Source organism: Prionailurus bengalensis, chromosome D3 (genome assembly GCF_016509475.1).
Source record: "Prionailurus bengalensis isolate Pbe53 chromosome D3, Fcat_Pben_1.1_paternal_pri, whole genome shotgun sequence".
NCBI lineage: Eukaryota > Metazoa > Chordata > Mammalia > Carnivora > Felidae > Prionailurus > Prionailurus bengalensis.
The window spans coordinates 5,884,197-5,900,478 of record NC_057356.1 but is presented as its reverse complement, the minus strand read 5'-3'; positions in this window follow the sequence as shown (position 1 = coordinate 5,900,478).

Here is a 16,282-nt window from a genome sequence, read left to right as displayed (position 1 = left end):
CCAGCCCACAGGCTTTATTCCCCAGCGTGTGCTTTTGCATAGTGAAACACAGACCAAAGATCGCAACAAGACAGAGATAGGGGTCCATCTGGTGTTACCTGAGGCTGGGGTCCTCCGCCTGGCACCGTTCACATTTGGGGGTGCACAGCGCTTTGTTCTGGGCTGCCCTGGGCACTGGAGGGTGGTCAGCAGCGTCCCTGGGCTCAACCCCTCGATGCCAGGATCGGCCACCACACAACAGTTGTGACGACCCAAAGCGTCTCCAGATATTGCCCGGTGTGCCCTGAGGCAACGGGGCCCTTGAGAAGTGCGGCTCTAAGCCACGATTAGGACTCACTCCTGAAGTAGGAGAGTGATGGGTGGCGCTGTGTGCGTGGCTCTTGGAAGAGCTTCTGCCGTGGCCCTTTATTTTTTAAAAAAATTTTTTTTTCAACGTTTATTTATTTTTGGGACAGAGAGAGACAGAGCATGAACGGGGGAGGGGCAGAGAGAGAGGGACACACAGAATCGGAAACAGGCTCCAGGCTCTGAGCCATCATCAGCCCAGAGCCTGACGCGGGGCTCGAACTCCCGGACCGCGAGATCGTGACCTGGCTGAAGTCGGACGCCCAACCGACTGCGCCACCCAGGCGCCCCTGCCGTGGCCCTTTAAACAAGTCCTGATTCCTCTGCGTCTTTGCTGCCCGCTCTCATCAGGGGACAAGCGAGGCTGGTCAGATACGTCACTGGGTTGCTGCGGGCGACGCCAGCCCTGCCCCAGGAACAAAGGACCCAGACTTCCTGAAGCACAGGAACAGAAAAGGGAACCGCTCTCCCGTGTTCCCTGACTCATACTTTTTAATTTTATTTTTTTATCTTTAGTTTTGAGAGAGAGACAGGGTGTGAGCAGGGGAGGAGCAGAGAGAGAGGGAGACCCAGAATCCGAAACGGGCTCCAGGCCCCGAGCCGTCAGCACAGAGCCCGACGCGGGTCTTCAACTCATGAACCGTGAGATCGTGACCTGAGCCAAAGTCGGATGCTCAACCGACTGAGCCACCCAGGCGCCCCATACTGACTCCTACTTTTATTGTATACACCCCAGCCCCCAGCGAAACTTAAATGTGAGAAGAGCAGAACTAATCCCACCAGCATTTGAAGCCAGGCGCTGCCGTGGGTTCTGTGGAAAGGACAAAATGAGCAAAAGGGACAGAAGTGCCTGCTCTCCGCGGTCCGCGGAGCTCGTCACCTGGCAAGGATGGGCGTGGTGTCGCGTGGAATGTTCTGGAATTGTGCCCTGTGGTTCTCAAAGTGCTGCTCAGCCCCCCCACGCTTGTTGTGTCCCTGGTCCCTTTTCATCCCCTCTGCTTGACCTCACACCCTGTGTCCTCTGAAGGCAGGGGACACGTAAGTCCTGCAGAGTTTCGTGCCTGGCGAGGCAGCCTGGAGAGCGCCATGGGTGCTGGCTGGGTCCTGGAGCAACAAGTTGGCCTCTGCTTGCTTGCAACCCCCCCCCCCCCCCACCTCGAGATCAGAAGCTGTGTCTGGGCTTGAATGGGAAGCGGAGCCAGCAGCCTTCTCCACACCCTCCGTAAGTGGACTGCACCCTGCGGATTCTCGACACAGGGGTGAAGGACAGAACTGGGGGCGGGATCGGAGACGCTTTGTCAAGGTGTCCGTTGTTCCCTGTGACTATCTGAAGGACCTCGTCTCCTGGTGGCTCCTTCACCGTAGGGCAGAGACACGGGCAGGTCCGCCTGTAGTTGAGTTTGGTGTTACCCGTGTGAGTTTATGTCGTACACGCGGAAGTGATGCGGCTTCCCGGCGGATCTCAAGGTTTTGCTAAGTGCAGGCGAGGAGAGGCTAAGTGGCCCTTCACTGTCCTCTCCCTCCTCCCAGCCCCGTGGCTCCTGGGCTCCAAGGGGAGCCAGCTCGGCCCAGGCAAGGGAGGCGGAATGTTCCGGGGGAAGCCACGTGTGCGGGGGTGCCTGCTTCCCAGAGCAGCAGTCCTCAGACCGTCGCTGGAAGGAGCCGGAGGAGATCATGGAATCTCCTGTGACATCAGTATGAAATTTGAATTGTTACTGTCTTTATGGGGCACATGATAAACTACTCCAGCAGCCCATGTGTTGTGTATGTACACACACACACACACACACACACACACACACTCGGTGCAGGTGACGTGCGTGCTCAGACAACAGCCCCTCCTTAGGAAAGCCCTTGTCCAGCTGCCCGGAGGACAGCGGTCTGACATGTGCCTTCAGGCTCCGTCCAGCTTCGGTGCAGAGGCAGCCCACAGCCGGAGGTGGAGCGCAGTGGGACACGGGGCCTGGCACGGGGCCCCCAGGGCGGAGGGGCCGCGGTGGGGTTGGCTGAGGCCTCCCGTCTGCGGGGGCGCCGAGCTCTGGCCCCGGCCTGCTGCCTCTGCCTTCATCTTTCCCGGCGTCGCCCCCCGGCAGACCTGTCGCCTCCGAATCCCATCTCGGATCTGCTTCCTGGAGGGTCCAGAGGACACGCTGCCAATCAGTTTTCCTCGAGGGACCCGTGGTTGGAGCAGCCGGGAGGCCCTGTCGCAGAGGGGGCCATGGGGCGGTTTGTGAGGGAGGGCGGCGCGCGAAGAGTAATTCCGGGCCCACACACGGCCTCATTTATTCTCCGTCGCGCACCCAGGTAGGGCGGGAGGGGACGCATTCTCTCCGCTTTCCAGATGGGAAAACCGAGAGCCCCGAGATTTCGCCGACTTGGCATTTTACGGGCCGGGAGGCAGGGGAGCCCGCCTTGGCGGCCGTGTCCCCACCCCCCCCCCCCCCAAGTGTCCTTGCTTGAGCAAAGCCACAGAGGGAATGGAAAAGCCTTGGGCAAAGACCCAGGGTCTACTCTGTTTGCAAACACATGCGGGGTGGGGGTGGGGGTGGGGGGTGGGCAGCTGCCCCAGAGAAAAGCTTTTTGAAATAAGTGTCCTCCAACTCACACCTGAATTGCTTTTCCTTTTAAAAATCTCGGCTCTCCATCTTCTGTTTAAGAAGTTCACAGGAGGCCACAGGGTCAGGAGAGCCAGGCTTCTATTCTTTTCCTTTCTGGCTTTCCCCCGGTGCTGGTTATGCAGACGTCTCACGTGATTTCTGAACCTTCCTGCACGCGTCACGAGCCCTTGGCCTCACCCCTTTCATCCATGACAGCGACGAGCCTCGTCCGAAGAGCCACGAGGTCAGTTGAACATCATTCCATCCTTCCCTGGGACTCTGGTCGGAGTCTCCCCAGAGAACCGTATGAGCTCCCATCCCTGACACCTTGCTGTAGCCCGAACCCACTCCCCAAAGTAGCCTCATTGACAGCCATTCTTTCTTCCTCCTTGCTAATCCCCAAATCCCAAATTTGGGGAGGGTGGCCAGTGTCCAGCCCCAGGATGAATCGTAAGGGGGTAAAGATACCAGCTGGGTGTCCTACAGTTGAGCTCAATTCTGACACTGTCTACGGGGAGAGAGCGTCAGGTTCCATGGGTCAAGGGCTCAGTCCCACAAGACTGCCTCCCCAGCCCCTTCAGATGCCAATCACAAGGCCAGGTGGTCACCTATGGTCTGGCCCACTGGCTATAGCTTGGAGATTCCAACGATCCCCTCCTAGGGTTTGAGTAATTTGCTGGAGCAGGCTCAAAGATCTCAGAGAAACATTTTTCTTACTAGATTGCTGGTTTACTGCATAGGATACAATTCAGGAACATCCCAGGGCAAGGCGTGGGGAAAGGGCGCGGGGCCAAGCTCTCCCAGCACCCACTCTCCCTGCAACTCCACGTGCCCATCAACCCGGGGGCTCTCCCAACCCCGAACGCCAACCTTTCGGGTTTTTCTGGAGGCTTCGTTACAGAGGCGTGATTATTTAAACTGATCCCACCCCCGGCCCCTCTCCCCTCCCTGGAGGTTTGGGGTGGGGGTGGGACTGGAATTTCCAACCTTCCAATCACACGGTTGCTTCCCCCTGGCAACCAGCCCCATTCTCAGGTGCTTTCCAGAAGTCGCTCCATTAACATAACAAAAGACACCTTTAGGGCTCTCAGCACTTAGGAAATTCCAAGGGCTTCAGGAACTCTGTGCCAGGAACAGGGATGAAAACCAAATCTGTGCCTGTGCAAAGCTGGATCCCAGTCCTGCACTAACAGGATGGGTAGACTTTGGCGTATAATTGACCTCCCGTGGATTCAGGTTCTTCTCAAGTGAAAATATTTGCCCTGCCTTGCTGGTGGTGTGGGAGGAGGTGAGATACAGGGATGGAGGGAAGCAAGAAGGGGCAGCAGGGAAACGCATGTGGGTGGCCCCCAGGGGTCACCCCCCAGTGTCAGAGGGAGCCCCACAGCCACCTACCTCACTGCTCTGAGGTGCACCTGCGTCATGTAAATATGGACTCCAGGTTAGAAAGCCCACTTCACGTCAGAAATTCCTTCCCCCGTCTCGGGCTGGGAGCTGCTTCACAAATTGGATTCTGCAATTTCATTGAGAATCCTTATTGGGGGATCTGAAATAGCAGAGGACAGAGATTGCCAGGGTGTCTGCCCTCCAGAAGAGTCCTGTCAACTATTGATTGGTCCCTCCGAGCCCTAAAAGTCACAGTCCCCAGGTCCAGGAGGTCCGAGGGGGGAGACCGGTCTTCGGCTTAGAGGAGCAAGTAGGTGGAGAACCTACTGGGAAGAGAGTAGCTATAAGAAAACCCTTTCTCTCAGAAAAACAAAGGCAGGTTACAGAGCAAGTAGAGGAGCAAAACCCCGCCTCCTTCGCTGACCCAGGAAATACGATGGAGAATGTTCCCGTGATGTGTCCATTGAGAGTGAAACAGATCTGTCCCCTTTCTCTCTCCCTGCTTCTCCCTTTGTGCGTATTTCCCGTGCAGACAGCTTTCACGGCCTCTCGGGGTCTCAGACGAAGACAAGGCTGGCGACATTGCGTCGCGAGGGGGCAGCCAAGTACAACACATTGGAAACGCAGGCCCTCAATCTTCCACCCGCCGGAGAGCAGTGTTATCCCCGTCCTCTGAGGGGTCCCTCTTTTTTTTTTCTGGGCTGGAGAAGTTTCCTGTAATACATTGGCCCATTTTACAATCCGTTTTTCCATTAGCTGGGAGTAAAGAGTGGAAAAACAGAATGAATTGTGGAAAGAAGCAGAACATAGGTATAAATGTCAGATGACGGGGTTTTACAGGCACATGGAAATCTCCCCCCTTCACAAACCATTGTGATTCTTTTTAGACTTAGAACTGGTCTCAGGGTGGCCCGAGAGAGAGGGGACGGAAAAAGGACATCCCAACTGCTACTCTGTGGTTCAAACCAGCGGCACGTGTGCGTCCCTCGATTCAACAAGTAAATATGTTCACCACCTGCCGTATGTGAGCTGGGACAGATGCCGTGAGGAACACTGAGGCGACTCACCCGCAGCCCGTGCCCTGTGCCCTGCATCTGGCTGGTGGGTGGGTGACAGGGTCACCACCTTCTGCGGCTGGAAGTCCAGAGGGTCCCAGTCACACCAGGAAGACACCGCCCCGAGCGCGAGTGCGAGGAGGGAGAGGTGGCATTCTGTCGAGGGAGGTGGGGAGTCAGGAGGTGCTTCATCAGGTTGGTTCAGCAATGACACATATCACTTTGACGTGTAGGTCGTTGGCCAAAGCAAGTCATGGGGCCGAGGCTGTCGTCGATGGGGCAAGAAAGTACAATCTTTTGGAGCAATGACCTAGCTTGCCACGTTGGTGTGCAGAGCGTGCTGATTGTATAGTTTGGGCTCCACCTGCTGTTCTCCAAGTACCAGCCGATTTCTTCCCCGGGAGCCTCCAGTGTCCCAAGTACGCCAGCTCCTAAGTTCACCGGGAGGAAGATCCAGTATTTACCAGGAAAACCATGGGCAGACCTAGGGAAGGAACAGCAGAAATGAAAGCAAATGAGTGGATAGAAAAGAGGCTATGGAGGCAGGATCCGTGGAACTGACCGGCCAACCTCTGAGGACTTTGGGAACCTGACAAAAGGATTCCAAACCGGATTAGGAAGAAAAAATCGGCAGGAGTGATGTGGAATTTTTGATGAGAAGACTGAGTAACGGGGGAGACCTATCCCGTCAACGGTGAACATAATAGAAAGCTAGAATAATGAAAGAGAGTGGCGTTGAATCAAGAATAAACCAGTAGATCAGGGGACAGAACAGAGAGCTCAAAAATATATCGCTTGATGTGTTTAATTGCATTAACATAGGAGGGATAGCTTGATTAATAAAGAGTTAATAAGTCATTTGGGGGAAAATTGACCCTTTAAACAAAATCAGTCAAGAGTCTCGCTTCATCCTGTATCCCAAGTAAATTTTAGTTGCATGAAGGAAATACATGAGTAAAATCATGGATGAATTGGAAGAGCATATAGGCGCTCTCTGGATAAGTTCTTTCTTTCCAGGTGTAAAAACAATAGAAAAAAATCCTTAAAGAAATTAAGAAATTAACCACTTAAATATTTTAATTTCCATTTATGTACATATGTGTTTTTTTTCCTAGAGAAAATGAAAAGCCAAAAATGAACTATGAAGATACTTGTCCAAATATATTAGAGTCATGTCCTTAAATGCACAAAATACTCATGCTAACTAGTAAGAATGAGACGAGGACCCTGAAAGAAAGACGAGCAAAGACCACAGGCAGACAATTCAGGGAAGAGAAAATGTAATTAGACAGTAAAGAGTTGCACACGAAACACAGAGCAAATTGCCAACCTCAGCAATAATAAAAGAAATGCAAGTGCGCAGCGGGAGGCAACAAGCTTTGACTTAAGTGAGCAAAGACTGGGAACATGCAAAGGTGTGAGTGGCTTTGGAGAAAGGTACCTCTTGACATCTGTGCTCATACGTTCCACAGGTTCACACCCTCTACAGGTTCACACCCTCTGCAGGTTCACACCCTCTATAGGTTCATACCTTCTACAGGTTCACACCTTCTATAGGTTCACACCCTTTACAGGTTCACACCTTCTACAGGTTCACACCTTCCACAGGTTCACACCTTCCACAGGTTCACACCTTCCACAGGTTCACACCCTTTACAGGTTCACACCCTTTACAGGTTCACACCCTTTACAGGTTCACACCTACAGGTTCACACCCCCTACAGGTTCACACCTTCCACAGGTTCACACCTTCTACAGGTTCACACCTTCCACAGGTTCACACCTTCCACAGGTTCACACCCTTTACAGGTTCACACCCTTTACAGGTTCACACCCTTTACAGGTTCACACCCTTTACAGGTTCACACCTACAGGTTCACACCCCCTACAGGTTCACACCTTCCACAGGTTCACACCTTCCACAGGTTCACAACCTTTACAGGTTCACACCCTTTACAGGTTCACACCCTTTACAGGTTCACACCTACAGGTTCACACCCCCTACAGGTTCACACCTTCCACAGGTTCACACCTTCTACAGGTTCACACCCCCTACAGGTTCACACCCTTTACAGGTTCACACCCTTTACAGGTTCACACCTACAGGTTCACACCCCCTACAGGTTCACACCTTCCACAGGTTCACACCTTCTACAAGTTCACACCTTCTACAGGGAGTGCCTCGTGCCAGAGGTAGAGCCCCTTGATCCAGGAGTTCACTTTCAGTAATCTGTCTGGTGGGTCACTCATGGCTCTTTCTTCTAGGGAACTGCTTAGAGACGTGGCCAATGATCTGAGTACAAAGAAGGTTGTCAGGATGTTCTTCTTAGTGTCAACAATTTGGGAACAGATAAAATGTCTAATGCCTGGGGTTGATCAAATAAACTGGGGCCCGGTTAAGAATAGAACAGTATATGGCACATGAAAAAAAATCATAATAAAAAAAAATCTCCCAGGGGCTGCTTAGCAGCAAAGTGCAGGGAGCGTGGAATGCTATACTTTGAATAGATACACAGGTCAAGAGGTAATAATTTCCACCCAATACAACATAGAGTCAGTCTCCGTCCGACTCCTGTCTCCAGCCTTTCCTGAGGTCACCAGCGTATCCACGTTTTTGTCATCCTTCCAGGGATACTCTCTGCCAGACTATTAGCAGGGGCAAGAGATGTGATTTCTGCATCGAGAAGGTTTGAGGATGTTCTCAGCAGGACAGGAGAAGTTGAAGAGAGAGGGTTCATCCATGGCGGTCCACCGGGGAGAAGGGAGAAGATAATGTTGCCGTTGCTGCTTTCAGGTGGGCAGGGGGCGATGCAGGGAGAAGATGCAGAGGCTCTGCAGAGGAGGGGCTGAGGGTGGGAGGGAGGAGGGGTGGGCAGGGGTCCTTGGGTGTTGGAAAGATTCTGTGCGTCCGCTGCATCAATGTCAGTGTCCTGGTCGTGATACTGTACTATCGCTTTGCAAGAAATTACCGTCGGGAAAACTGGATAAAGGGCTCACGAAATCTCTGCGTTAGTTCTAAAGCCTGCGAATCTACAATTATCTCAAAATAGAAAGCTTAGCTGAAACGTTTAGATGTCACGATCAAGGCACGTTCTTAACATTGGAAGCTTACGTATTGGTTAACTTTTCATCGTGAGGCCGTCTCCTTTCCTTGGCAGACATTTTTCCGAGGGCTGGTTCTTCATCCTTTATGCGCGTGTGGCCCTGGAGGAAAGCGTGCCTGTCGTTTTCTTCCATTGGTGGGACTGCCAGGAGCCCCGGGTATCCTGAGGGAAGAGAGGTCGCTGAAGACAGGAGATCCTGTGCACAGAGGGTTTCCTGTCTTTTCCCCCACTCTGTCTTTTCTCTTTTACTTTTAAGACACACACGTTGAAACACAATAGGGTAGAAACAGAGCACGTGTGTTGGGGTCTGAGCATCGGGGTTTGTTGCTGATTTTACCGCTTACCTAACGGAGCAGTGTCAACCTCGCCGAGCCTTGGTTTCCTCATCTGTAAAATGGGCCTCAAAACAGAACCTACTCATCACGGAGAGGATCTAAATCAGAGGTTGACTAGTGGTGGTCCTTGGGCCAAACCCAGCCCCACCTCCCCCCATTCCTCATACCACAAGAATGGGGTCGAATAGTCGTGACAGAGACTGTCTGTCCCACAGAGCCACTTACCCTCTGTCCCTTTACAGAAAGAGTTTGCCAGCCGCTGGTCTAAATGATATAAAGTGTGTGACAACGTTTAAAAATGCTAAAACACGGGTCACAGTTGCTGTTAAACACCTTTAAGCCACAGACCTCTGTTCCCCTGAAAAGCGAAATCAGGTAGACTGGCTTTTCTCACACGTGGTCAGTCTGGACAGGTTGATCTTAGCAATCGGATAGCACGACCCCTGATAAGTCTCACGCAAGACGTTATTAGTAGTTTTCCTCGCAGGGAACAGCATTTTATAAGTATAGGTATGCGTGTGTGCGCATGCATATGGAAAGGTGTGCACATGTGTGTATGTATACCTCCAGGCATGCACACACGTGTGTGTATATCCACATAAACGCACACATGCATATCTGCGAGTCAGATAACACTTTTTTTGTATGATAAAGCATCGAAAGTTGAGTCTACATATCTACCAGCTGGATTTAGCGGTTGTTAGCATTTCACCGTATTTGTTCCGTCGCCTGCAAATCTGTTGATCTCCAGATCTATGTGTGGATAAACCTGAAAGCAAGTTGTAGACATCATGACCCTTCACCCCTAAACCCTTTGCCAGCGTTCATGTCCAACAGCGAGGAGCTTTAGCGTATGAAACCACAAGACCGTCGCCTACCACATCCAATGAAAAGTAACAAGACCCGCCTCGTATCACCTACGATGAAGATTTCTCCAATTGTTCACACAATATGTTCCTTGCATCTTGTTTTTTTTTTTTTTTTTTTTTTTTGTCCAACCAGGGACCAAGGAAGTTTCCCTCATTGTGTTTGGTTGTTATGTCGCTTTTAATCCAGACCCCCCGCCCCCATCCTTGCCCTTTCGTGACATTGACTTTTTGAGGAGACAGTTGTAGACACATCTTTGAATAGACCGCGGACTCTCGGAAGGCTGGGCGACGTTCTTGTTTCTTCGGCGTGTCCCTGAGTATTTAGTACAGCCACATCTTTGGAGCTGAAAACATTCTTTGGACTTCCTGATCGTGCTGGATCAGGCGTGCTCTGGGCAGAGGGGGACGGGAAGCCCTTCCCACATGAAACTCGCTAATAAACTTCCATTCCACAGTTAGGTGGTTACCCTAAAACACTCAGGCTTTGTGCTGCCGGTCATGAGACCAGGGCTCAATTTCTTCCTTGCCCACTGCTGCTAGAAGAGGGGACTTGATTTGGTCTTCGTTTTTGTAGTTTAACAGGTAGTGAGCAGGTGATGAATGGTGAAGAGTTGAGAAAGTCCGAAGTGGTGCTCCAGGACAGGACAGACAGGGCTCTGGGACAGTCTCTCACCTTGCCATTCCGGCCCGTGGCTCCTTTTGGTTACAGACCCAACCCAGGGAACCGCCCTCACCTCTGCCCTGACCCTCCCTTTTTCATCACCCCGTGTACTCCCATTTTTTAGGATGAGGGCTTCTGTGTCCCCCTCACTTTCAGAGTGCTTTTGCAGGTAAATGAGCCTAGGTCTATGCGGGGAGAGGAGTTACCCAGGACAGGAGAGTTTGGGACCTCTCTCCCAGCTCCCCCCTCTCTCTTTTTTAATGCTTATTGATTTGTTTTGAGAGAGAGAGACTGTGTGTGGGGAGCGGGGGAAGGGGCAGAGGGAGAGAGAGAGAGAGCAAGAGAGAGAGAAGCCCAAGCAGGCTCCTCACTGTCAGTGCATAGAGCCCCTCGAGGGGCTCGATATCACAAACTGCGAGACCACAACCTGAGCTGAAATCCAGAGTCCCAGCCAACTGAGCCACCCAGGCGCCCCTGTCCCCTCTCTTCTGTCACCCAGTTTGCCTTTGGTCACTGTGTTTTCCCAGTTGGAAGTTTGCCTTTGGATTCTTTTCTTTCCTTAATTAAACGTTCCAGGAGACTGGGGGTGGTTTAAGGAGGGAATCCTTGGAGATCCCAGGGTCTTGTCAACAGTGGGGACCGGCCAACATTATTTATTTGAAACCTTATATAATGCACGGAATTAGCATTGCATATTTCGAAAAAAGAAAAGCTTGAACCCGGTGTTTTGAGCCAGAAAACGAGGAGAAAAGTTTGGCTGGGTGTGCTGAGCGAGCCCCTGAATTTCCTATAGCTGATAGCCGCCCCTCCTTCCTAGAAGTCCCGGGTGAGCTGGTTTCCAGCCACGGGGGCGATCTTAAAATAGACTGTTAGGTGTAACAGCGAAGGAAAAAGCGGCATTTCTGGGAACTTTGGAAGCACAAGGGAATGCAGTCTTGACTGAAACAATTACAGAGGAATGAGAGAAAGCAGAACACGGGTGTTGGAGCAGCCGAGGGTCAGACTGCCCTGGAGCCTTCGTCTTTGCTCGGACAGAACTCGAGGGGTTACGCGCAGCTCAGAGGAAGAGCCCGAGTTTTAAAATTATTATCATCATTATTATTACTGGTATATTGCTTTAGGATGCCCGGCCACCTAAGAATCTGGAGCACTCTTACAGATTTTGTAGCAACACCCATGTTTCTGTGCGGTAACCGAAGTCTGTTCTTCACCAAAAATGTAGTCAGTCTTCCGGCGTCGGCTCCCGGCACCCCTGCCTTTCCCTCTGTCTCCCTCTTAGCATCTCTCAGGTTAGCATCCCCTTCTCGGCAGCTTTACTCCATCCCCCTGACTGGGGACATCCCCCCGATGATCCCTCTGGAGGGATCTGCAATCAGTGACAAGCCGCAAAGTGGCCGTGGAACTTCTGTTGCCCTCCCGTCTGTAAACTCTGGGAACGCAGACACCCCTGCACCTCCCAGGCTGCCTGGCAAAGGACAGGTGAGCTCACTTCAGGACTGTTTTAGTGAGCATGTGAAGACAGGAAGAACTAGAGATGCACGGCTGCCTCACGGAAGCCGGCCAAGAATACGGACAGATAGCTGACCGATGAGACAGGCATAACCCATGAAAAGTATGGAAAGCACCTTTGAGAAGCTCAACCCAGGGGCACCTGGGTGGCTCAGTTGGTTGAGCACCCGACTCTTGATTTCTGCTCAGGTCATGGGATCGATCTCCACGTCGGGCTCTGCACTGAGCATGGAGTCTGCTTGAGATTTTCTTTCTTTCTTTCTTTCTTTCTTTCTTTCTTTCTTTCTTTCTTTCTTTCTTTCTTTCTTTCTGTCTTTCTGTCTTTCTGTCTTTCTTTCTCTTTCTTTCTCTTTCTTTCTTCCTTCCTTCCTTCCTTCCTTCCTTCCTTCCTTCTTTCTTTCCTTCCTTCCTTCCTTCCTTCCTCTCCCTCTCTCTCTCCCTCTGCCCCCTCCCCTGCTTGCACTCTCTCAAAAACAAAGTCAACCTAAATCAGATTCAAAGAAATGCAAATTAAAATAACACCCCCTCCCCATCAAATCAGCAGGGAAGGAAATAAAATAATATACAGTGCTGTTGCATGAAGGAGATTGGCACAAACTCCAGAAACAGTTTGGCAGAGCAGTGGTGAGCGTAATAGTAATTATGGTAACATCCCCACCCACAGTGTTTGCTGAGGTCCTGCTCTGTGCTGCGGTAGCGTTTTATATATCTTGTCCCATTCAGTCCTCACCATGGAACAATCCTATGAGCAGGCCAGTTGTATCATCCCCTAGATATAAATCTTCCTAAGTAAAGATTCGGTGCACCCATAGATTCATGGGAGCATTATTTATCTGGGATATCTATTCCACAGATGATCCTGTTGTCGTTCAAGAGCTGTTTATGATAGACACAAAATACCACGAAGTATGTCTCTGATGAAATTTTATGTGGCGACAGACTCAGACAGACTTAAACCTCATAGGACCTTAAATGGCGCACTAGCCACCCTGATCATGAAACTTGACCTGAGAGCTCTAGACTTAAGGGACAAGAGCGAGATCCCACACTGCACACCTAGCAGGACTGTACAGGTGCAAGAATCCCACACAGCCATGCTTGGAAAAGACTAGAAGGAAATCCACCAAAATGGTAACCGATTTGGCTTCCTTTCATTTCTTCTCTGCACTGTTCCATAAGTCTCGATTTTTTTCTTTCACAAACATCCTTACTTTTTATAACTTCTTTAAACGTGTATTCATTTTCAGAGAGAGAGTGAGCGGGGGAGGGGGAGAGAGAGAGAGAGGAGAGAGAGGATCCCAAGCAGGTTCCACGCTCATCGTGGAGCCTGATGCGGGGCTCGAGTCTACAATTCCGGGAACATGACCTGAGCCAAAATCAAGAATCGGGTGCTCAACCGACTGAGCCACCCAGCCGCCCCATTACTTTTTATCATTTTTTAAACATTTTTTAAAATCAAAGGTCTGTGTGCGGGGCAGTTTCGGGGGAAGCAGAAAGGAAGTATTTCCGTGGAGGAAGACGGATTATGGATTTTTCAAACTATGTCGAAATCCAAAGAGGTGGAGAAGGGGGAGGTCTCACTGAAAACCTGGCTCCAGGAGCGTCTGTGGGTCTCGTCACCTGCACAGGCCTTTGTGTCCTGAGCATTTCACCTTTTGGTTGGTGGCCCACTGCAGGACTGACTCTTGGGAGAAATACCCTAGCGATGAGAAGAGACAGGAAAGATTTCCTCCGACATATTCCTTATTCCCTGTCTAGACTTGATTCGGAAGACAGTCGGGGTGGCTGAGTGTCCTATTCCTAACATGCGCCTATGCCTCTGGGACTGTGCAGTAGAGGCATGATCTCATGGAGGCGGTGGCTGAGATGCCCCCGTGTTCCCTAGCCACCTTCACACTGTATCCGGTATTCACTCTGCTTGGCCCCTCACTCTGCTCCCCACAGCCTCGGCAGAATTTCTCTTTAAAACCCTACTCTCGGGGCGCCTGGGTGGCGCAGTCGGTTAAGCGTCCGACTTCAGCCAGGTCACGATCTCGCGGTCCGGGAGTTCGAGCCCCACGTCGGGCTCTGGGCTGATGGCTCAGAGCCTGGAGCCTGTTTCCGATTCTGTGTCTCCCTCTCTCTCTGCCCCTCCCCCATTCATGCTCTGTCTCTCTCTGTCCCAAAAATAAATAAAAACGTTGGAAAAAAAAATTAAAAAAAAAAAACACAAAAATAAATAAATAAATAAATAAATAAATGCTAAAAAAAAAAATAAAATAAAACAAAAAACCCTACTCTCTAATCATTGAAAGCATTTAAGTCCCAGCTCGACTGTCACCCCCTTCTGCCAAGTGTCTTGAGTCACTTCCCACTTAGAGATTCATTTCTTCTGTTGTGTCCTCTTAGTTTTTCTTCACCCCCCCCCCCTTTTATACCCTGGTTGTATTGCACTAGAACCGGACACACACTCACTGTGTGTGTCTGAGTTTAGTTCCACTCGTCTAGGTTTTGTGTGGAAGACACTCATAGATGCTTAGAAGCGGAAATGGCCGTGTGAAATCAGCTACCCAAGGAGACTAGCCCCTGGCGGGGAACCTGTGGACTGCAACCTTCCCCCGTGGCTCAGAGCCTCTAGGACTGGGATTCTCTCTGACACTGTCGGATCCATTTTGGAGGCATGTCTGTGGAGGTTTGGCTTTCATGGCAGAGGGGCTCTGCGTTTACTTCGTCATGCTCCGCGGATTGTGGGAGTGTTTGCTTGTGCAAAGCTCGTGGCACAGAAAACCTGTCTCTAAGTGTGATTTTCAGACAAGGAAGGCGCACCGGTTCCTGATCGCCACCGTAGTGCTGTTTAACAAGTAGCCCCCCTCAGCCCCCAGGGGCTTAAGACAGCACTTACGAAGCTCATGGGTCTGCAGGTCAGAGGGGTGGTTTTGCTGGCCTTGGCTGGGCTCGCTCATGTGCCTGAGGCTTAGCTGACTGTCCGCTGGCCTGGGAGGGCGCTGGCTGGAACGCTTGGGACGCCACTCTGCTTTGTGTAGCTTTTGTTCTCCAGCAAGCTAGCCCAAGCCAGTTCTCAGGGCAAGAAGGAGATGCAAAGGCGAGCAGAAAGGCCAAGCGCTTTTTCAAGCCTCTCCACGTGTCCAAGTCTACCAACATCTCATTGGCCAAAGCAAGGCTCACGGCCAAGCTCAGAGGCTGAGTGGGAGGCTTCCGGAAGGTTACAGGGCTGAGCGTGGACGCTCGAGGGGACAAGCAGGGCGGTTATTACTGCATTCGGGTCCCAGAGAAAGGAAGTCAGACTTACAACATACACCTTAAACTCCAGCCTGCTTGGCATGCAACGCTCGGACGGAGCTCGCGGAGCTATCTTGGCCTGATTTCCTCTTTTTTATATAGAAAACTTTTCCCCCTTGGACATGCAAAGAGAAGCAAACAGATCATTTGAGGAGGCTGATATTTTGGAAGACTATTAACCCTGTTAATAGTTAATAAGGAGGGATGTCCCCTGTGTCCCCTCCTAGAACTCACCATATGCAGGAGAGACAGATATATTCAGGAAATTGTAACACAATATGGCAAGAGCCATCCATTGTTCATAGATTATTTTCTTAATATGTGGGGTATGGTATTGCTGTTGCAGTCTTCAAGTGGTCTTAACAGACAGTTGGCCCCTCCCTATAATTCTTTCCAGAACGTATCAGGGTAACATTTAAACTTTTTTTTTTTTTTGTGTGTGTAAGCCGATGGTCTTAACTTTGGTGGATATTGTTCAACTTTTAACAGGCTAACGAACAGAAATCCCCTAGGGTAGGTCACGTGAGTTGACGAATTCTTTGTGTAATTTGTGAATACACTCTTTGAAGGACACATGGCTCGTCTGGGTCCCCCAAACACAGAAGCTGAGACAGGCGTTGGAGGCAGGTACTTGATCCGCGAGGGGATTCTGGGAAACACAGGCAGGGGAGTGGGAAGTGGGAGCTGGAAAGGGAGAAAACCCCAACATGGGTGCATTAAGGAGCTGGTTACCACTGTGGGCAGCTGGGGCTCGGGCCCATCAGGGGTCTCCTTTAGCATTGCACGGACCAGCCTGGAACATGTCGCACTGAGGAGTGGGCAGGCTGGGCTGTTTATCCGCTGGCTCTCATTCCTGATTGGTTGGGTTTGCCCTGGAGTCATCGAACCCGCAGTTCTCTTCTGGGCTTCCCTGGAGACAGGCTGAGCAACCTCCAGCGTGAGCACAGGTGGGCAGGAAGCAGAGAGGCAGGTATTTGAACACAGGAGCCGTCTGTATGCACAGGAAGTGCTCACTGCAGCTGCCAGTGAACTGAGGCAGACCAAGGGGCTCAAGGGCAGGGCCTCAAGGGCACTGAGACCCTTCGCAGGGAAGCACACACCTCAGTGCTGAACCGTCTGCCAGGGCTTTGTTGAGACGCTGG